Source organism: Patagioenas fasciata, chromosome 4 (assembly GCF_037038585.1).
Source record: "Patagioenas fasciata isolate bPatFas1 chromosome 4, bPatFas1.hap1, whole genome shotgun sequence".
Classification (NCBI taxonomy): Eukaryota; Metazoa; Chordata; class Aves; order Columbiformes; family Columbidae; genus Patagioenas; species Patagioenas fasciata.
Window position 1 is genome coordinate 6,032,632 of NC_092523.1, and position 23,036 is coordinate 6,055,667.

The window sequence follows — 23,036 nt, forward strand, 5'->3', positions numbered from 1 at the left end:
ATTTTCATAAAAGATTTGACTGAAGCACTAGTGAGGGGATTTTGAGGAACTAGTGTTGAAACTACCACTGTGACCTCCTTGAGCTTTAACCAGAAAGAGATGTAAATGATCCAGAGAGTGTTCTCACCTGTACTGTAACGTTTAACAGTGTGAGGACAATATCACCTACTTTCCTGTTACACTTTTCCCTTGACATCTAATTTTGACCCCCATCAAAGACAGGATACAGATCCAAAGATGCGACTTGTGCCTGACTCATTAGTACAGTCGTTTGCATGTTCTGAAAATACATTGTCTTCCCATTTTTTTATGGCAGCTGGGTGCCTGCCACTAGCAAGCAGTTGCTTATGAGAATTATTTCTCTGTGTGTTCCTAAAATAGAAAAAAGCAAAGTATACTTTGCCAGAGAGTTTCTCTGCTTTTAATTTCAGATATTTAGATTTCAGGGCAATGCTGCAGCTTAGTGAACAAGAAAAGCCACATCTTCACTATAGTATAGCACACATTTTATCTCACTGGTAATTCATTTTCTACCATGAGATCTTTTTCATTCCACTTAGTGGTGTGAACAAATAGGAAAAGGACATCAAGTTATTTACTGGATATGACTCAGAAAGCAGAGTCAAATATCACAACCAAGGAAGGGTAAATGATAAGTGGGCATGGAACAATTTTCTTGGGACTTTGTGTGCTCTGTGCAGAATTATGGTTTGTCCTAGACCTGTTCCTCCTCTGGTCTCACATGACCATTTATTATATCTGATTTACCTTACTTCACTTCTTACCTTGTCTCTTCACTGTGCATTAAATCCAGGCCTGTGTGATGTATTTCAGCAGCTGATCCCTTTGTCATATTCCACCTAAACAGAGAGAGCAATGCTGAGCTCATAGAGGGCAAAAGGAGAGATGTTGCTGTGTTTTCAGTTGCTTAAGGTGACACACTATCAAAGAATTACAGTAAGATGGCAAGTGAGCCTTGTTTCCTAGTGGAGGACAGAAGCTAAATAATTTCCCAAGTTAATTAAACTCCTTTCTATTCCACCACCCCCCCCAAAAATATAAAATTCAGGAATAATATAGAGCATCCATACAGAATGGTTAAAGACATCCTGGCCCTCATCCTAGCACAGTCTCAATAATTTAATTTGTTAAGTTTTGGACACAATGAAATTGTTTGATTCCTCAGGCACAAGAACAATAAATATGATTAATAATAATTAATGCTTGTAAAGCTTTTTGCAAAAAGATAGTTGCTATAGAAACATTAAGCTGTTTATATATACAACCATTACCGCAGCTTATTTAATTTAAAACAGTGAAAGTAAGAAAATCCATATGTGGCAGAGGTTAATAATGCAAGTAACTGTGGTTTTTTTTAATAAAGGAGACACCTGAAAGTATTTTCTTTACTTATTAAGTTGCAGGTAACAGGCTAACTTCATCACTTAATTATTCCAGTCTCATACAGCTATTATATCAACCTCGTTTGCAGCAGAATAGGGATGGAGCAACATAGAAGTAAATCACAACCATAATTCTTCCAGTTTCTTTGGGAGATGTCGTTTCCTTTCAGAGTTCTGTTTGCATCTGTGAACAAGGTGTGGCCTTTAGCAGAGCATACATGCTAGGAAATATTAAGTACTTTACTGCTCAATATTTCTATCTACTAGCTGATTAAAAGATAATTTTGCTTGAAAAATCTAAAGAAGTGGTTTATATATTTTTCTTCACATCCAGAAAATGGTTTGCACTTTTAAGTACAGCAATAAGCGAAAATAAAAATAAATATGGATGGGTGTGTCATTCCTTCCTCTGCCTCCATATTTGTAACAGAAGTGCCACATCAGCAAAAAATAAATTTAAAGGCCCTCTCTGATGGAGACGAACTTCTTAGGGACTGTTGCCTGTGAGAAATGGTGAATCTTCAGGTGACCATCTGGTGAGACATGATTGTAAATGCTACATTGAAATTAGCAAAATGCATCAAATACAAGATTTCTTCTGTTTCCCCTGCCACTATTTCTAGTTTGTTCACAGTACAAGAAATTAAATCTTAGTTAAATTCTTAGGTTATCCAGAATTCTAATATTTGATTATGTTATCCCTGGCTTATTTTGCTATTAATACTTGTTTTCAATTCACAAAAAGGGAAGTTTTCATTTAAAGATATCTAAACCCATCTCAAGGTCATCTCTAACAGTGTTACCACAATTAACAGAGCCTTTGGAAAGACTTCTTTTTGGGATGAACAAATCATAATTTGTCATCTCAAGTTTTCAGAGCCATCTGTTTGAAGAAGGCATTAAATCTACACTATTTTTATCCAGCAACTACAGTATCTATTTTTATTTTTGTTCTGTTTTACAGGAGCTCTTTTGTAAGCATTTTCAAAGTCTTCTCAAAAGGTTTAAGATTTGGATGACTTATAAACTTTCTGAATTAATACCTGTTATTATATTTACCTGCATTATCTATTACAGGGTAATTCAATACATTCAAACCTTCAGGTTTACTTCCATCTTACAGATGACCTGTTTCCCATTTGATACATATTTATGACAGTATTTTCATATAATGTTTGAAATGGAAATTTAGAATGCAATATTATATTTTCCATTCAGATTATTTTTCTTTTGCCAGCATGCTAGCAGATGCAATGAAGTACTAGTATGTCACCCAGTATACACCAGTCTCTTTTGACACTATGGGTACACACTAAGAAACAGTGAATATACTTAAACTTTCCCTACAATAGGGGGCAGATCTTTAGTATTTCACGATATAAACATCAGGGACTATTTATTTCAAAGAAACAGATGTCTGGACCCAACAGGAGAGCTGGATTGGTTTATGTAGAGAGCAAGAAAAAAAAGGATTTTGATAGCCTTCTTTAAAAAAAATTTAAAAAGTAACAGGAAAATAAAGCAAATTAATCCCAAGTTAATTTGGACAGATACTGCAAGAATTAAGCCTGAAGTATATGAAATACATTGCTCATGAGTACTTCCTTCTACTCCATCCCTATTTTACTTTGACTGGGCAAACACTGTCTTAAGACTGATGATATGACAGCAATGATACAGGTTATTGGCCCTGAAAAGTAGAAACCAGGTATGCAAACTCCTGAACTCCTCGTGCATACCAAGTTTCTTAAACTAAATTACAGATAAAAATATATGGAACAAAGCAACCAGTAAATTAACATATAGTGGGACAGCTGGATGACTCGGTAAAAACTCCAGTGCCAATCGAGTCAATAGCAGTTTCGACATTGACTTCACAGAGATAAATAGCTCATCTTCAAGCACATGTATTTTAGAAAGTAATTTTCAGAAAAATGTATGAACTCAAAAGAGTTTAGTTGGACTAAATAATTCAGAATGGAATTTCAATATTTTTATTTCTGGACATTTACAAATGTACAAATGGTGATATAAATGATACAACGCTTGGTGGCCTGTACTTGTACTGATTAAATAGTAGATCTGAACTCTTTACTATTTTGCTAGTCTTAAATCTTGCTTAAACAAAACAATTAGTTTTGGTTAGACTAAGCATGAAATAAAGCACACAAGAGCTCAGCTCAGAGGTCCTTTCATTTTTTCAGGCCAGTGAAAAAGAAGTTTTCCTAGCAGAATGACCTTGTGGTAGTTTAGTCTCAAGTTCTGGAGATCAGCTTGAACCAATGTCTGCTGAGGAGTGTAAAGACATAGCCACTCACCTGGCATGGGAAGAGTCTACTGCAGACTGAAAAGTAATGGCAAATTTCTCCTGCTGTGGTCCAGTGCTCCACTGGACTCTCCTTTTTGACCTGAAATTATTTTTACTATTCCAGGATATTCTAGTCTATGTGTATACGGGGTACTGTTCATCAGTAACTACGGGTTTCTCAACCTGCATCCTATACACTACAGAAATGTTCTAGCTGGTGAGTGGAACTTCTTAATGAGTTCACACTTTAGAGTAAGCCATTCAAAAAGTGACTGATGGCTCCTATGAAGACAAAAGTTGATACTCAGTGTTCCGGATTTCATCCTTTTGAAGTTTAATGATGAAAGCTAAGCCTGTATTTCAGGATTTTCTGAATTTGGGATATTTTTTTGTTTGCTTGTTTCTCAGTGGTAAATAAAAGGTTCCTGCTTGTCTGGACATTAATTTGCAGCTAGTATGCCACTAATAATTGCCTCTTTGCAATTAGTAAGTAATAAGAAATAATCCAGACGATTTTGGCTGGATCAAGATTAAAAAAAGTTTCAGGGTTGAAAAAAAGACTGGTTTATTTATTGAAAAATGGATTAGAGTCCCTTGGTGTTATGTTCTATATTCAGCCAATAACCATGTTTCGGCTGCATAATATACATTCATGTGAGTAGCACAAATCCAATAAACTCTTCTTTTCCTTCTCATTATTAGGCAACACTTTATCACCTGATTTAATCAGGCTCTCCCAAAATAGAAGGAAGAAGCTCTTATTTTGTCTCCATTTCTTTATTTTCCAATAAAGGGCAAGTTGCTGTTCTTTTTTTGTTAAAGGTTGATTTTTTTGTGGGTTTCTGGTTTTATTTTGCAAGTGCAGTGCTGTATGTCAAACAGTCTTGATAGCCAACTCTTATTTATCATCTTAATTAAATGCTTAAAGTTTGCAGTTCCATGAAAAATCCCCAAAACCAATTGCTCATAGTTATTTTGGTCATTACTATTAAATGAGAGGAAAAACAAAAGAAAACAAAACAAACAAAAATCCACCACCATGCACACAAACTATTATTGGTAAACACACCGTATCAAGAAAACAAAGTACAAAGATCTTGAATATGACTTTGTGGTAGAATACTGTGCCAAGACAAATTTTACACTTTCTCTTTGTTTTATGCAGTTCTTTGACTCAACACAAAATCATTCCTCTTCTGTTTAAGGAGGTGAAGCAGTGGAGTCAATTCAGATGCCCATGCAGGGGTTTCTAATGTCATCTCAGATGTCCATCCTGACACCCGGGTAGAGATGGTCCAAGCAGAGACCCAGACTGGCAGCCAGAGTCCAGGTTGGATTGACAAAGGGTTCTCAAGTACCATTAGACATCTACATGTAGGATACTGAAGTATATTTACTTCAGGGTGACGCAAATACTTCGGTAGGTTCCTTTCTATTGATTTAAAACTCCACTGATTACAACAGCTGCTTACACACCTGACTTGCATTTAAACTCAGGTGCCTCCAGTCAAGAGATGAGTCCTGCTCAACAATTCCAAAGAAGGAATGAGACCAGCTAATGCTCCAAGGGCAACAAAAGGTAGGAACAGTCTTCTGTGTTTACCTACACTTATGTAAAATGGGGTTGAGATCAGCAGTAAATCTTCAAGGTCCCAGCATAGATCTAGTACACCAATGAACAAGTGCAACAGGTTAAGGCATTCATTAGCCAGCCTAGCATTTCATTACTAAAATGAGACAAAGAGATAAAAAGATGTAATCTACTCAACTCCTAGCAATAAATATACACATCCTATGGTATCTCCCTTGAGATAATTTGCCATCCACAGAACAGAAACAAGTTAAAAGTCTATACTTTGGATGCAAAAAAAAAAATACACTCTAAAGTCTCACCTACACTATTATTCTGTTCATAAAGACAGTATTAATAAAAGCTATGACTATCCAGAGTGAAGATCCTGTCATCATCTCAGTTGCAAACCTGTGCTGGATAATGCATTATTAAAGAATAGAGGAAATAGTCAAACTTCCACTTTAGGTATTAAAAAGAGGTTTGGTGCTTTTTCAGTCTTTAAAGTTCGGATTCTCTTCTTCTGCAATGCAAATAACGAAAAAAAACTCCTAGAAGCACAAGATTAGATCAGAGCTCTGCTGTTCTATATCCTGGGCAAACACAAATGAAGCTTTCTAAGTCTTAACATTGCACTGCTGAATGAAGGCAAAAACAGATGGGAAGAAATAAGAAAAGATCACTGAGCAGATCAGGAGTAAAGAGCCCAGGTGCTAAATCCATGTATGAGCTTAGACACAGCAATGCCAAACCTCACAGGCTGATGTGACAGTGCCCAGGACTAGACCTTAAGAAGCTTGAGAAAGTATTTTGGTGACAGCTGAGTTCCTCAGGGATAATGTTGAGGAAATGTTAATCTTTATTCCTGGACACTAAGAAGGATTGGATCCTTTTCAGCACAGTTAGCTGGTATTTTACTTACACACACGGTTTCTTACCAAGTATATGAGAGGGTCTTACCCTAAGGGCTGATTTGGAGATTCCTTTTGACTTTATACCCAGATGCCTTTTTTTTAAATCGGAGTTCTGGGGGAAAAAGCATAGCTTTCTTTTCAATAGTGAAAAGTAGTATTTTCATCAAAAAGACATCTCTTTCCAGTGCTGAATGTGAATAAAGGAAAAAGTTAACTGCAAAAGCCCCTGACTGGCAGATTCTAAACTGCCAGCTACATTCCAGCTTTTTTACAGAATTCCATCATCCTGCTAAACACTTTACAATTTCTTTTTCTTCCTCTTCTACAGGCCCATGTTAAATCCATTCTATATATCGTGTGCCTTATATTGAAAGCCACTTGAGATGACTGACGGTCTTTCTAAACTAGACAGCAGGTTTTACCTCAGAGGTCAGTTCCCTCTCAGCACAAATATGGGTATTGGTAATGGAGTCAACAGAGCCATGGCAGCCTGTAGTCTGTCTCCCCAAACAGGTGCTTGCTTGCCAATGCCTAAAGGCTGTTGAAAGGGAAATTCTAATTGGAAATAATCAACAGTAGTCATTTGAAACTGAGGTCCTGCCCCAGCATTTCTAATTTGAGTAACACCATCTCTAATTTGGAATAGCAAAGACCTGAGGTGTGTCTTAACGTGTCTTATAAAATTTTATCTGACCATAAGGCGTAATGAAGTTGCGTGTGGGATATTTGTGGCAAAGTCAGATGTTAGGTGTCAACAGAAAAGCTGCCTTTTCAACATTAGCCATCCCAAATCAGAGGATAAAGGAAAGATTTGAGCACAGCAAACCATCAGAGAAGTGAGAATGTCATTTTTCCCCACATACACACCTGGGATTTAGCATACTTGAGTCCATATTTGAGTGAGTAGGGGAAAAAATAATGAGAAGCTAAAGTGAGTTTTTCTCATGTTTTTCTCCTTTCCCTGAACAGAGCACAGAAAGCCTTTTTCTCTCCCAAGAGGGAGGGCAGCAACAGCAAGGGGCAAGGCATGTAGGAGGTACGTTTTAGTAAGAGGTTACAGAATCAGCAGCAATTTCAATGGTCTGATGTGGAACAAGCCTCCCACAGAGCAGCTTTGGCCAGAGAATATAAAGAAGTTTTCAAAGAGAGAGTGCATGTCTAGCAAACAAGATCAAGCATGATAAAGCAAATGTAGAAAGCCAATATGAGCTAGAATACCTCTTGCAGGCTCAGAGCTTGGATGAGAAACAAAAGAAACTTCAATCAATAGAGCATGAGTACTAGAGTAGAAGGCACCCTAAGGGTTATATTTTAGGAAAAAAGCAATTGCAGAGACTGAAAAGAAAATAAATTCTGATTTCTAAATGCTTATGGATAGCTGATAGCTCAGAGTTGCTTCCATTACTGCCATTTCATGCAAATATTGCAGGTGAAACATTATCGTAATCACCCAGTTTGGAATACAATCATCTGTGTGGTGTTCCATGTGAGAAATATTAATTCTCTTTTCTTGCCTCTGCCAGTGGTGCCAGATGAGAAACTTCACACTATTTTTTTATATGTGATAATAAAATCAATTGGATTCCACAATTGTTCAGAAATAAGGAACTTAAATATTTTAAGAGAAGTTGGTCTAAAATAAGGGTAGGAAAACAATTCTCTCCAACTGTAATTTCTTGCTTGACTGCACAACAATTTTCTACAAACTATCTTCTTCTGTAGATTCAGCTGGAATTCAGCCAGGATGGATCCTATTAGAAAAACACTTACATCCATCTAAAAAAACCACCAAACAACAACAACAAAAACAAAAATCAAAACCTTGACATCAGCCCTATCAGCCCTATTCACACTTGTTTGCTTTCTCTACCCAGAAAGTTAACTTGGGCTTTGCTGCCTCCGAGCAGGTGGATGGGGAAGGCCCCAGACACAGCAACTGTTCAACGGCTGCTTTTGAAGAGCCCTTTTACAGAAGTGTGACTCTTGTCCATATGGATTAGGTAGGTTGAATGGATTCTAGGCAGCACCTTGTGTTCCCCTAAATGAGAAGAACACGGGAGAAAAACTGAACATCATGGATTGAGAACTGACACAACAAAAGAGCAACAACAATTCTCCGTGCATGTAGCAGCTCAGATTCTCACTTCATCCAACAGACAGGAATCTTCCATGGGATTTCTTCATCTTTCCTTATTACTGGTGCTAGTGAAAGTTATTTTCCCATGGGATATTTCAGTTTTTCCTTATTTTTCCGATTTTCAAACTCTTTTTTTTTTTTCCTAGCGAAGCCTTAAGGGATAAGGCTTTGCACACTGCAGTCTCCCTACTGTAAAGAAAAAAAAAAAGTATATTAAGTTAGTAGACCTTTTTTCTTTCTTCCGTTTTCCTCCTAGGAATCTTGACAGGACAGATCAATTGGGTCTGCTTAAAAACTTTTTATTTCTAACCATGTTCTTTTCAGTTAAACTTAACAGAGACAAGTCTCTGAACTGCAATCTACATCAATCAATACTGATTTTGGAGTTACACAAGTGGAAAAAGCCTCATTTTTCTTTAAATGAGACATATTCTCTGTCACAGTGTCTAAAAAATACATAGTTCAAATTGTTTCTTCTAAATTATTGAATATAAACCAAGCAGTAAAAGTGCACAGTATTGCGTATATATGAAATGTGAGAGTCTTTTTGGCTGTATTTGCCAATCAGTTCATGAAATTTTCCATAAATGTAACTTCTGCAAAAGAATATTGACAAGAAACTCTTAAATAGAATGGTTTTACAGACAAACTTCTTCCATCTGGATGTATTGTGAAAAGCATTGAGGAAAATGTGTTTCCATGTGTATTTGCTAGTAATTAGAACTCTGATTAAAGTTTACTGATTTCTGAATATGTCAAAGATGAGTATAGTCTTCAGGACGTATATATGAGCACATATAAACATGTTTTATACATATACAAAACAAAAGAAATCATGTAATTATTTCTTTTTGTTGAGACTCACACAATCAGTTTGGTTTTACTTTCTTAATTTTTGTTCGTAATTTTTCCACCCTTTTTTGTTTGTTTCTATGTATATTAGAAATACCTTTCCGTGATTTCTAGGTGGAATTATAAAAATCCAATTTCCTTTCTATTTGAATTAAGATGGCTTGGAAGATTAAAATAGGCTCCTTGGATTCAGCAAGCTGCCAGTTCTGTTCCTTCTTTACCCACAGAAATGTCCACATAAGCATCAAGCACGAAAAAACACAGATGGAAATTGATATAAGATTGTATGGAATACCAGTAATGGCAAAGCAGTCACAGGATGAAAGTCACAAGGAAAAGGTAGTGCTGGATGTAAAAGGAAAGTACAGAAAAATGGTTCTTTACTGATACAAACAAAGTAGAAACAGGAGAGAACAGATGACACATCACTATGAAGTCCAATGTTTCAATGTCATTACAGAACAAAGGCCAAAAAACAAGTATTTCCTCATTTTCTGATGCAAAATACTCTGAATATTTGGTGCTATCAGAAGGGAACATGGGAAAAAAAGGCAAACCAAAACAGTTGACATCTGTTTCTAAATTCAACTTCTCAGTAAGTGTAAATTGTTCATATGTCTTCTAGAGGGTTATACATGTATCCAGATGACAAAAAATGAGGTAAAACCTTTTTCTTAAATTTTTTTTCTGAATACCCTTACAGTGTTTGCAGATACAGTTCAAGTAATTCCACATTCAAAGAAGACGTTGAGCTTGGACTTTAAGTAAGCAATTAATAATTTACAGGGCAATCTCCAGTTGGAATACTGTTTCTACACATCAACAAGTTCTTCCAAAAAAAAAAAAGGCATTGAATATGTATGTAAAACATGAGTGATTATTTAAACCAAGGTATTTCCATATGCATTCATGACTTCAAGGCATCCAAACTGCATGCGTATTTTCTGATTAGGAAAAATGTTTTTTTTTCTTGTTAGTGATAATAAGATTAACAAGTTAATAATCACTAGATCTAGAACATGATCTTTGTTTGACAGTCTAGTCCAATGATTTACTTGGCAAGTGTTCCATGACGAGACCTTCCCTAGAAACTCCTAAATATTCTGCAGCACTTCCCTACTTGATGCATAAGCAGAGGCAGCTGCAGCAAAGAAGGTTATAACACTTGTGGGAGATGAATTCTCCAGTCAATTTTGGGAGGCAGTGATGTTAGAAGATGTAAATTTTGAAATCGGTCTGTTTAGATAAACAGAAAAACAAGAAGATATGTAATAAATAATAGTGACAGTGGTTATTCTTGCAAAGCCTCAATCAAAATTATTTTATTATTTTTTTAACTAGTTGGTTTGGGGTTTTTTCTGTTGTTTTAAAGATGGTGTGAGCTAAAAATAATTGGAAAATTCCATAGAAGGGAGAAGATTTTGAAGGATACTCTAGCAAAGAGGCCACTGGAATGAAGAGAAAATGAATGCTTTTACAAATAAACAGGTATATGAAACAACAGCCAAATGGACACTGCTTACTGTTTTTACCACTCAGGCCTAGTCACTGGCTGAGTATCCATCTGCAGCCTTTAAGGAATATGACTTCCAGAAAGAACAAGCTCATAATGTTATGAAAATAGGGTACCTTTCCTGTGCCTTAATTTTGACAATCAAAACCAACAATGCTGAGAATCTTAAAAAGCAAAGGATAGCTTGGACTTCAATATTTAAGTCCCATTTTAAGGACTCATACTCCTTTAGACACTCTTTGTCTTTCTGGACTTTGGGTCCCCAAGACCTTCATTATCATGGAGAAAATGCCACATGCTTATCCCGCAATTGCTTTGTACGGATAATCACATTGAAATGCGTGGGTTACTTGATAACTGTGGTGGTGGTTTACAGGTTAGTGAGGGATAGTGTGAGCTCTTCCCTGGCAGGGAGGACATAATGATCTGAGAAGGCAGTTTGCTCGCTGTAGGAAATTCGCTTTGGAAAGACAAGTTTTGCTCTATTTCTTCACTTCCAGTGACAGTGACTTCTCTATTCTCCTGGCCCAGGGATCCATCTCTCCCTCCTCTCCTGGCAGTTGTGGCTGGTAGATAGTGATGGAGAGGGAAGTCTGTTACGGGAAACTTTACAGTCTCTGACTTTCCAGAACTGTAATGTCTGTCTGTTTATCACTGTTTGACCTTCTACTAATGCCATTCTATTCACATTATTTTAAAGGTCAAAATAGAGTTCTCTAAAAGTCAATAGCTAGATGCTTTGGACTCCCTTTCATGGTTTTAGGTTTTTTTGTGTTTTGGGATTGTTTTGTGGTTTTTATTGTTGTTTGTTTGGTGGTGGTTTTTTTTAGGAATTGTTCCTCATTATTATTGAAACGAGCTGAAATCAGATCGTAGCAGAGCACAGACAGAATGAGGGCTGGAGCTCATGAAACGCAAAGCTCTACACGGCACAGAACATCTACTAAAGTCAAATAAAACCAAAAGCTGTGTAATGTTTCTCACAAGGCAGTAAGATGCCATAACCACTCATATCAAAGCTATATTTTGGTCAAACAGAACAAGCATTCACCATTTATCAGGAGTTGAGCCTAGTAAATTATTTGTCAGGCTCCCCAGTGCTCCCCAAGCACTGTCAACTTTTCATACTTTGACTGTTTTAATGGCCTTTTCTTTCTTAAGTGGCATTTGAAAGGGTGGTAAACCAGCTTTTTCTTTTTGATATATAATTGTATATTGTTCGTATTTCTGTACACCTCCCAGACAGTTGATAAAGTACAGAATCCCACCGCCTGTAGGACCAGGATAATTTATTTTCTGCTTCAAGAATAGATGGCAGTTGAATAAGGCAGACACACACCCGAACTGCCAGGAGTGTGAAAGTTCACATACTTACTCGGTCTCACACACAGCTACATGCCCCATATTCCAAAAAAGTATTCAGATTATTGAGTTATTTTTTGTGACTCTCTCATTTGGCCTTCATTTTGACTTTCATCCCAGTTTGTGCTATATGATCATTTCAAAACAATTTTGGTGAAATCAGTACACTCAAAAATACTTATACTTTTGTGACAGACATTTTCAGAAGGAAAAATTCCTTTTATCAAAAAGCTCCTCAGCTGGTGGACAAGCAGAATCAGAGGAGCTGTTCCTTTCAAAGACCCATACTCTATACAATATTGAAAACCACCCACTGAATAAAGTAAAACATGTACCAGCTCTAGCTGAAAAACATCCTATTGAAGGACAACCACATTGAGGATAGAAAGTTAGACTATCGGGGGAAGGTATACAAAATATAGGGTTCTGTGAGGTCATTAGGGATGTTAGATGACTACTACTTCCAACGGTTAATAGCTTGAGTTTCTTCAAACCATTGTCAGCAGAGACTTAACAGTGAATTTTGGGAAAATCCGCAAGCTGTACAATTGTAAAGCATGCAATAGAGAATGCCTAAAAGTCAGGAGTGAATGGTCTCCCCTGTGGTGCCACTGCAAGATCTTTTCTACCGGGAATTCCAGCATCAATTTAAAATAGATATTTTTTTTTTTTTTTACATGGGTGAAGCATAGTAGATACTACTGATCCATCAACAACTCATGATTCATCCTACTCAAATTTTAAAAGTACTATACGGATGTCTTGTTCTGAGTTAGTCCCTCAACCTTCCTTTATGATCAAAAGAGAGAAATAGCCCTTTTTATAGTACAGTTTATCTGACCTATTTTAGATGTAGGCTTCCGACTGAGATGAATTAAGCCCCAGTTTCTGTTAACTATACTGACTACCATATTTCTGCTGCCTGTAACAGAGAACTAGAGTGAATTTCTCAGATGTTGATACTAACCAATAAGATGAAGCCAACCATGTAACTTAACTTTGGAGAAGAATCTCTATGAATCCCAAGAGATCTGCAGAGCAGCCCCTGAGGAATGGTAGTCCAAAATGATGCAGCAATCTAACAGATGGCCAGATGTTCTCTCCAAGGATGTTTAGGTTCTTATACACTGAACTGTAAATAATTACTTCTAAAACTGTTACTATGTTACTGAGAAGGGAACTGAGGACTCTTCTGACTTTCCTCAGTCTTCGTGATCTAATCTTGCAAAGATTAAATGAATTGACAAGGTCTTTCGCATTCGCTTTGCTCCATCTCTCTCCATCATGATTTGCAGAGAAATTAAATCAGAACACATGTCTAAAAGGGAGATGTGGTGTGTTTTGGTTAAGTTACTCATCCAAATGACTGAGGAATGAAACATCTGTATATTGTCAGGAAGCATCTGGTGACCTCTCTCAGGGGAAAGTGCTAACCAAAGTTGCTTAGGTGATATCAGGACAGCAAACAGAGAACGTGGGATTTGAGGATCTATAAAGAATTGTGCTAATGAGCGTTAATCAGATGATTAAACAAGATTTGACCACACCTGTTAGGTGTATATGTTCATATTCAATGCAATATTAATGAAAAAGCATAGTTTTTCTATGTAAATGTAAGTTACAATGTGTATGGGTGAGTGACAAAATTTCATTCTGTTTATGGGTTATATCAATATTATTGATCAAGCAAAATTTGTTTTCCTGTCCAGTTTTAAAAAACTTTATTATACGTAGAATATATGTAGCTGGGAGAGGAATATAGTTTTCAGAAATAACTAGAGTACAAAAGCAAGTAATCTCTAAGGGCCTGCCTGCAATTAATTCAGTGATCACATCACAGTGGTAACACACCTATAATTTGAACTACTTCCATCCTAATAGGACAACCAAGGCTGCCAGATACAGAAACTAATCATAGAGGGTGATCAAGAAGAGCTTTTTTTTTTTCAAGACACACAACACAATTAAAAGTACTAAAAACATTAGTTCTGCACAGAGCTTACATCTTCAAAGAAAATCAGAGGAGAGTTAAAATGAAATTTCGGTAAGGACATCTTCAGACATCAGGGCCCTTAAGGGTGATAAATAATGAGATATTTGTGAGGAGGAGAAAAGCACTAAAAAGACTTGTACACTGATGGGTAATTTGAAGACCTAAACAATGCAATGTGTTATGCTACACGAAGTTACTAAACCAGGAGCATGACCATGACTGAAGTAAGCACAAAAATGGACTGAATCAGACCATAAACATTCTCAGAGCAATAGAACATATTGTAGTGAGTGAATCAAATGGATTATTAACTTAAATACTGAAGTCCTTTATGCCATCATGCTGTCCAATCTGAACACAGGATAGTCAGGAAATCAGAAAATTGTGGTAAATAAATAGAAAAGCTGATCTGATCAGAGTGGAGACATGATTTTGAGAACAGTTGAAGCAGTGGCTAAGGTTACTACTTGGAATGGAGGTGTTGCTTCTGAGCTATGAATTTCTCTCCAAAAGCAAATAAATGGGTAATAGGACATTAAAAAAAGCAAAAACAAACACAAAAACAACAAAAAAAATAAAAAAAAACAAACAACACAACAAAACAAACTAAAAAAAACACAAAACCAAAATGAAACAAAAAAACACACACACACAAAAATCCCCAAACATGTAGAGTAAGAGTACTCATTATTTGAGTAGTGAAAAGCTTCTGTTCAACTGACACAAATGCTTTTAACAGTAAAAACTTCATCTAGGCTTATGGTTCACTTGAGGCTTCAGATCCACAGGAGGTTGGTACTGAGGGTTGATTTCCTTATCCATAGTTCTTCCTTTCACAAAAACTCATAGGCTTGATCTGTAGAAACCTAACTGGTGTTACTGGGGGGGAATGTAGGGACATGACTGATTACCACCTTAATCCCATGTGCCCTTGCAGTGGCACAGACATGTGTATTCATCTTGCTTGACACCAGGCATCTCTATGTGGGGTGGTCACCCTAGATTCCATTCAGAATCAGCAGACAAAAATAGACATCTCCAGGGTGCATTTCGTCTGAGAAAATTCTGATGTCTGGTACTAGAGGTGCCTGTTTCCTTCCACTGTGAATGAAACCTGTCTTGGCTTGCTCAGATGGAGACTTCCTATCTTGTAGAAACTGGCTTTTATTGTGGTGACAAGCGTAAGAAGGAACAGAAAAGTCGATGGAGTTTCCTGGAGTATCCTAGCCACAGGGGCAGGGAGGATATGTAGGCAGCCTGAGTTCACATCTGCTTGTGGAAATGTTGTGGATAGAAGATCCACACAGGGAAATAAATTAATCCTGGGAACAGCCAAGCAAGAGACACAACAAATCTTGGGCTGCATCAAAAGCAGTGTGGGCAGCAGGTGGAGGGAGGTGATTCTGCCCCTCTGCTCCGCTCTGGTGAGACCCCACCTGGAGTCCTGTGTCCAGATCTGGGGTCCTCAGCACAGAACACACATGGACCTGTTGGAGAGGGGCCAGAGGAGCCACAGAAATGATCTGAGGCCAGAACAGCTCTGCTGGGAGGACAGGCTGAGAGAGTTGGGGTGTTCAGCTGAGAAGAGAAGCTCTGGGGAGACCTTATTGTGACCTTTCTGTATTAAAAAGGAGGCAATAAGAAAGATGGAGACAGACTTTTCAGCAGGACCTGTTGCAGCAGGACAAAGGGTGATGTTTTCTTTTTAAACTGAAAGAGGGGAGATTCAGGCTGGACATGAGGAAGAAATTGTTGTCCCTGAGGGTGGTGAGAGCCTGGTCTAGGTTGCCCAGAGAGGTGGTGGATGAACCATCCCTGGAGACATCCCAGGCCAGCCTGGACAGGGCTCTGAGCAACCTGAGCTGGTGAAGATGTCTCTGCTCATAGCAGGGTTGGACTGGATGAGCTTTGAAGGTCCCTTCTAACCCAAGCTATTCTATGATTCTATGACATACCTCTGTGACCATGAGTCTGTTTCCATCTAATGCTTGCCTGTGGTCCTACAATAGCAAAGCAGGCTCTTCTATGTCAGACAATTACAGGTCTGTAATATTCAGTCAAGTATTCCCACTTTTAAACTCTTTGTTGGTGAATTCAGGACATTGCACATATGAAGCATACATTAAATGCTTCCAGATCCAAAACAATAATATTCTATGTTGTTTTTGCAAAGCTCATTGACTCCAATTTCACCTCACCTTATGTAGAGCTTGCATCTGGATACATGCAGCACTGCTGCAATCACATGTTGCACATGTGTGCAAAGAACGTACTTCATTTACAATAGTTGAAATTCTGAATCACCATGTTAGAAATTATCTGATAGGTCAACTAAGCAGGGTTTTACAATATTTTCTTATAAGTGACAGAATATAGCTGTGTTATTCCTTCATTCTGTTGGCTACCATAATAGTCTCATGATGAAAGGTGGAGAGAGAAAATCAGAGGACAGGGGAATAGAGTGGAGAGGAGGGGAAGAAGAGAGAGATCTTCGGCGATTTCCATTAAATTTGTATTTCTTTGCTATGCTAATGAATTGCATAGCCATTCTGATTTCTTTTCTGATAAAGCCACTATATGATGTTCCTAAAGAAAATTTACCTCGAAATTGATTTATTTTTTTTTTTGTACTGCATTCCCTTTGGGAACTGGGATTAGCTCATAACATACCTCCTGCATCTTTTGTCTGCAAGTAGCTGGGAAAACAAAACACAGTTTTCTCTTAGCGGGTCATTTTAGTTCCATTTAGCCCTAACTTGTAGGTTCATAAGATCTTGTCTGCATGCTCTCTTTCCATTGTTTTTCCTCTGTTTGACTTGAAGCCCAAACTTTCTATTTCTCTGGCAGTAGATCTTGCTCCTTCTTCCACCCATAATGATTCTATGGCCATTTTTCTTCTAATAAAAATTAAAAAAAAAAAACCTATGGCCATTTTTTCTATCAATAAAAATAAATTACTAAAACAAATGAATACAGCAAATCACAGGAGCCAAATGATCACAAAAAGCCAAGTGTCTCCCGTCTTGCTGAAAGGGAGGGGGAAGAGTATTCTTTAATGCAAACTTTGTGATAGTCAGTTACATTCAAGCTGTGAGGCAGATGTTCCCTGATGAGCAATTAGCAAAAAAATCTGTGACCTGAAATCATAAATCAGTACTTGCCTCTGATCTACAAGGTTGAGAAGTATGTCAAGGCATAGGAGGCTACAGACATCACCTTAATGAGGTCTGCTAGATAACTGCAAAACTTCTTTGAACACAGAGTTTGATCCCAGGGTGTGCTGGAAGTCTCCTAAGCAGCCTTTATCCCCATCAAGCCAGCGCTCCCCAAATATCTTCAAGGCCTTTTCACAGACTTAGAAAACAAGCTGTTGAAAAGGTCATTCCTTTACTCATGGCAGGATCAAATACACTCATGGCATGTTTGTCAGATTTTTGTTTAACATGTGCTGTAAAGCTTAAGCAACGGGATTCTCTCACTCTCTCCAGGCGATCTATACCAATGTTTAACTGTATTTGTCATCAGCAAGAATTCCCTATGAACTGCAGTATTCCTTGGTGCACTGAACTTAAGCCTATTACTTCTTATCCTAGATAATTCCTAGCCTCTCTGCAATTATTTTTTATGTGTAATATAATACAACAAATAGTACAAAGAGTAAGGATTATACAATGCTGAGGGCCTAGTGAATGAAAAGAAAAAACTGAAAACTACAACACACTGCACCATGTTTTTAAAAACTAGTACAGAACCTTAGATGACAAGAAAAAGAAAATACTTGATTGGGTCACTGCAGAGAGGCCATTGAGAAGTTAGCACAAGCAAGCGATGACAGCTAATTGCTTGTAATTAATGCTATAGTTTCTAAGTACTCCTTCCTAAAAGAAATTAACCTAGCAATAAGAAGCAAACACCGAAATGAAAGCAGTGAGATAGATATAAACCAGAAAAATTAAAGTGAAAAGATTCAAGGGAGATTAAAGGATGATTCAAAGATGACCTAGGTATATGCACCATCTTTACACTAATTATGAACTGGTCTTAAACAGCTGTAAACACAATCACGTATTTAGAAAACAGCACTGCATATGTAACAGCTGCCTTCCAAAAATGTGTTCCAAGGACTTACCCAGCCAAAGCTAAATAAATTCATATCCTGTGCTAATGGATTTGATTTTGAACTATAATTGATAACTCATCTCATCTGGATCTGTTAGAAAGAGGAAAAAGCAATATACATGGACCAATGTGCCACAGCAGTTTTTCTTCTTACTACAGCCAAGGATGAGCTCTCAAAGCAGCCTGCTCACCAGACAGCAACTAAGCTCAGAAAAAGAAGTCAAATTATACAGTCGTGTTTTAAATGCACTTTATTTAGGAAAGGAAAAAACCAAACTAACAAGCAAAAAAGATCCACAAACACCCACACCAACAATCCAAGAATCAATGTTATGCTGCTTTAAAAATACAACTTTCATTGATCGCAGAATACAAAACAAATATCTTTACTGATTATTCCACCTCCTTCTCCCCCTTGCATTTCAGACATACTGTGTCTCTATGTACCTTTCAAACTTGAATACACATCAGTTAATTAGTTGGTCAGAGAAGTAAGGTGTTCCTGATCAAGGTTTCACTGTGACCTTTGATGTGTATTTCATCCTTCCTCTTCCAGGCCATCTCGCTTTCAAAGTCCACTGGAAGTTGTTAAGGTCTTTGAGCAGCCATCTGAATTCAGTGTCTGCTCAAACTCCAACAACATTGCTCAGTCCCTAGCAAGGGAACAGGAGGGAACTGGCAGGCAGGGGACTGGGAGAAGTCTGACATTTCAAGTCATGCTCAAGAAACTTCAATGCAGTCAGAAACTGGGTTGTTGGGGTTTTTTTCAATGAAAGTGGAAACCAGGTTGAAAAAGTGACTGTAAATGTAAAACACAATTCTGAGATATCATAAGGTGGAAGATAATATAATGTTTCCACTTATATAATTTCTCTGGCATATGCAGCAATATACCAGACAAAGACCATAACACATTAGCACTTATAGGGGAATACAAAGATTTTCCCATTGAATACACACTGTAAACTGAATCTGCTAATCTGACGATGAGATGGAGTAAATATTCTGTTTCAGTTTAGGGTGCTCATAATGATAAAGATGTAATTTGTTGAACTTCCTGTTTTGTCTTCTGCAATGAGTCACAAGCTGATGGCCACAAGAAACTAGGTATCAAACAAGAATGAAATAGCTGGGCTAAGTTCTGGGTAAAATCACTGTGCATTTCCATACTGCTTAAAAATGTACGTCTGAGATTACGAAAAAATTAGATGAGGACATAGAGTGAAGAAAAAATCCACAGCAGCAAACTACTACATAAATCCGAAGCAAACCCAGCAGTATGTATTTCAGGAGACAACACATCATCACTGCAAACTTTCTTTTACTTGGTTATCTTATCCTCCTCACATCACTATGGAGAAACAAGACACAATTCATTCACTCAAAGATATATACTTCACAGTAAAATAAATTGTTCTTTAGGCTCCATCGGCTCTGCTGTATACATTTACATTTGATGACAAAGGGAGTTCATGGTGACTAGCTGAGACAGAGATGTCCCTTCTTTGATGCTAGTCAGGTGAAGCTCATTCTGTCAGTCCTGACCACCTGCTCTCTGACATAATTTTAGAGGTTCTTTAAAGCCAACATTATAATTATTAGTTTTATAATTACACAAGATTGAATGTGATTGGAAGAAATTCAAACATTCTCACAGTCTTCTAGATCACTGTGTGGTGAACAGAAGGTTATAGGTGAAGAAGCTCTGTCAATCTATCAGTTTAATAAAATCATTCTGTGATGTGGAAGGAATTGTGTAATACCACTCATTGAAAACCAATCAACCAAAATGCCCACTTCTATTAGCACCTACTAGGTGGATGTAAGGCCACTCTAACACAGCTGTGGTGGACCAGCTGTGCTATCAAGACAACCAAAGCCTATTTGCAAGTGAAGGAAAGACTGGAAAGGATAAAGCTCTAGAGCGAAAAGTGGGCTGTGCTGCTCTGTCTTCTTCATCTCTAGTAGCTCAAGTAGTTTGACGTTTCTTTACTCCATGGGCTAAAACGCATCTTGATTTTGAAACATAAAAGCTGGCTTGCGGGTTGCATTTGTGTTCCTATAGGAGCAGAATGTTACTCCATTATCTAAGATAAATGTATACAAAAGAGGCTGGGGAGCAGTAAGGTTCATAAAGATTTGGGTATTAGCAAGGAATTAGATAGTAATTCTTGCAAAAGTGGTAACATGGAAAGGAACTGTGAGCTACCCTGGAGGTTTCCTACGCCAGTTCAGCCACATGCCATACTTCTACAAATTTTGTCTTTGCAGAACAGTCATCTCCTTACGCGGTGTATAGAATTGATTTCCATTACAATCCAGTTTAACTTCTACAACATTGCACTACTTCAACTGAGTACAATTACAAACACTGGATAAAGTGTCTTACTTTCCACAGCTCTTTCTCCCAAAGTCACCTACATTGGCTCAGATTTTATCTGATTGCCAAGGTACTAGTGATTCCTCCAATCAAGTAACACAGGCACAGTGTTCACCAGGATGTATCTCAGCTTACAACTGAAATGAATTGGTTAGCTTGGTAGCGTAAAGCTTCCATCTCAACTCCTTGTTGATTTTTCAAATCAGATTAATCTAAGTGATTAATCTGAAACCCTTTCACTAGTTATCACTCGTTTTCACTGTTCTTCGCTCTTCCTTACTTCTCTTTCTTAATGTCCTCTTTTACAACAATGTTGTGTATTTTTCCATTTCCCCTTAGCCATTAAAATCTCAATATGCATTGGGTATTTACTACATCTTCAGACAGAAGCATGGGAATAAGTAATATATATTGGTTTTTTTTTTCCTTCAATTTCTCCTTCCCATTATGTTTCGAAATTAATACAGTGGCATAAAATGTTCACATTAACTGTTCTACTGGAGACTGTGTCAGGGGTTTTAACCTGTTCCACCTCCATTTTAAGGTGTAATTGTCTCTGCCTCCAAGACAGTTATCAAAATTCAGCTTATAGGCAGTGATGAGAAGCAGAAACTTGTAAGGCATGGCTCATCTCACTCTAAAGTGAATGTCTAAAATAAGTCAGATGGATTGTGCTCTCCTGGGCCAGTTCCTCTCCACTGGTTATTAAAGCATCGCTGGATAAGTAGCTTAGGTGTCAATGTCTATATCTTAGATCCCATTCAAACAAGATCAGCAAGATTCAAAACAAAAGTGTGTCCACTTCTTTGTGGAAAAATCCCCTTGGAAATGGAATTAAATTAATAAAGCTAAAATTTAGAGAGGGTCCTATCAGCACCTCTCAGCTCAGTGGTCTGAGTTTGGGGTGAGAGTGAAGGTCTTCAGTGGGAGGAACACAATACTCATATCACAGATGAGGTGAATTCATGTCATATATGATACAAATATTGTGTACAAAGCTAAACAAAACTAAAATAAAACACATGTACAAAGCTAAACAAAACTAAAGGAAATTAGCTAAAAGCCACCTGGTTGTTAGACAGCTGCTGTTACAAGCAAACAAAGTAAAATCTCCACGAAAAACAAGGCAAGTCCAGGCAAAACCTGATCACTCCAGAGGCTGCAGAGTTTGCTCAATATTGAGCCTGTGGGCTGGCACCAGCAATGGCCATTTTCCTTGATGTAGCTACTTGTCCACAGACTACTTCTGCTGTCTAATGGAAAGAGACCATCAAGTACACTACACTATTGAGTTAGAAAAGCTTTTTTGGAAGAGATTGTTGAACTGGAGCCTGAGATTTTCATGAAGAGCTTCCATGGATTTCACTACTGATGCCTAAGAAAGCATATCCTTGTTTTTCTTTCAGAAGATGAGCGATTGCTCAAACATTATTATTTTTCACTGCTTTTTCTCCTCCAATTTGGTTTTGTTTGTCCAAATGTAAGTGACCATCAGAACCCAAGAATACCAGGCTTCCTAGTACTTTCTCTTTTTTTTTTTCAGCCTAACCCACTATGTAATCTTGAGCTTATTTTCTCTACTATCTCCTCTTCTGTAAATTCAGACAGTAATATTTTTGTAAGGTATTTCCATGGTCTGGAAAAAAGTTATTTACCAAAATATTTTCATAGAAATATGCAGCGCTTTTTAGATACTTGAGATACCTTGCATGAAAGTATCATTGAGCTCTGCTTGTGAAACGTTTTAAATGTTATTAAGAAGTAACAGTTTGAGACCAATCCATTTCTTTATTTCAAGCCCTAAAGGTCATATTATTATTGGAACAGTTTCCTGAGTCATACCTCTAAATATATAATCAACATTTCTTTGGTATAATGAGAAGAACTGGCATCTCTTGTAGCAGTGGAGGCTGAATAATATTTGATAAACATAAACACTGAGCATTGATATAAAGATGAAAAATATTACGAGAAAAATGTTTCAAGAAGTGGGTAAAAGATTTTGTTGTTGTTCTTCTGTTGATGTACATAAAATCATTCTTCATTGTTTCAGTTGAAAGAAAGTAGTAAAATTCCACAGTATTTCAATCATTCTGTATTTAAGTGATACCTTGCAAGTCCCCCAGTTATTCATTATATTGTTTTGCCTATGTTCAATAAATTATGACAGCTAATTAAGCCATCCATTTTAACATTGCTACTTGTCCCTTGTTGCCCTTGGGATTCTGATAGAAATTTTCTGTTATTTGGGAGGCAGGGAAGAGTGAAGGGGAGAAAATGTAGAGAAACAGCAGGTCCAAGGCTTAGCTCAGGAGTATTTTATGATACTATAAAAGAAAATTGAATACTGCATTCAATTTGTCCTCTATCTTTTTTCTTTAGCAGTTAGTCACTCCTTTCATTACTTAGTCTTAAAGCATCCCAAAAGACATTAGAAATGGTAACAGTGTACAAAAATCTTTTTGCATGTTATTTTCATGAGAGC

General features: G+C 37.3%; 1 long non-coding RNA gene across 1 annotated transcript in view; it reads right to left on the bottom strand.

The window, feature by feature from the left end:
* The window catches only part of LOC139827963 (uncharacterized), a 133,802-nt gene that overhangs the window by 12,742 nt on the left and 98,024 nt on the right, over positions 1-23,036 (bottom strand). The window contains exon 4 of the long non-coding RNA XR_011739110.1: positions 786-860. This is a non-coding gene — a long non-coding RNA (uncharacterized lncRNA). The remainder of the gene's footprint in view (positions 1-785; positions 861-23,036) is intronic.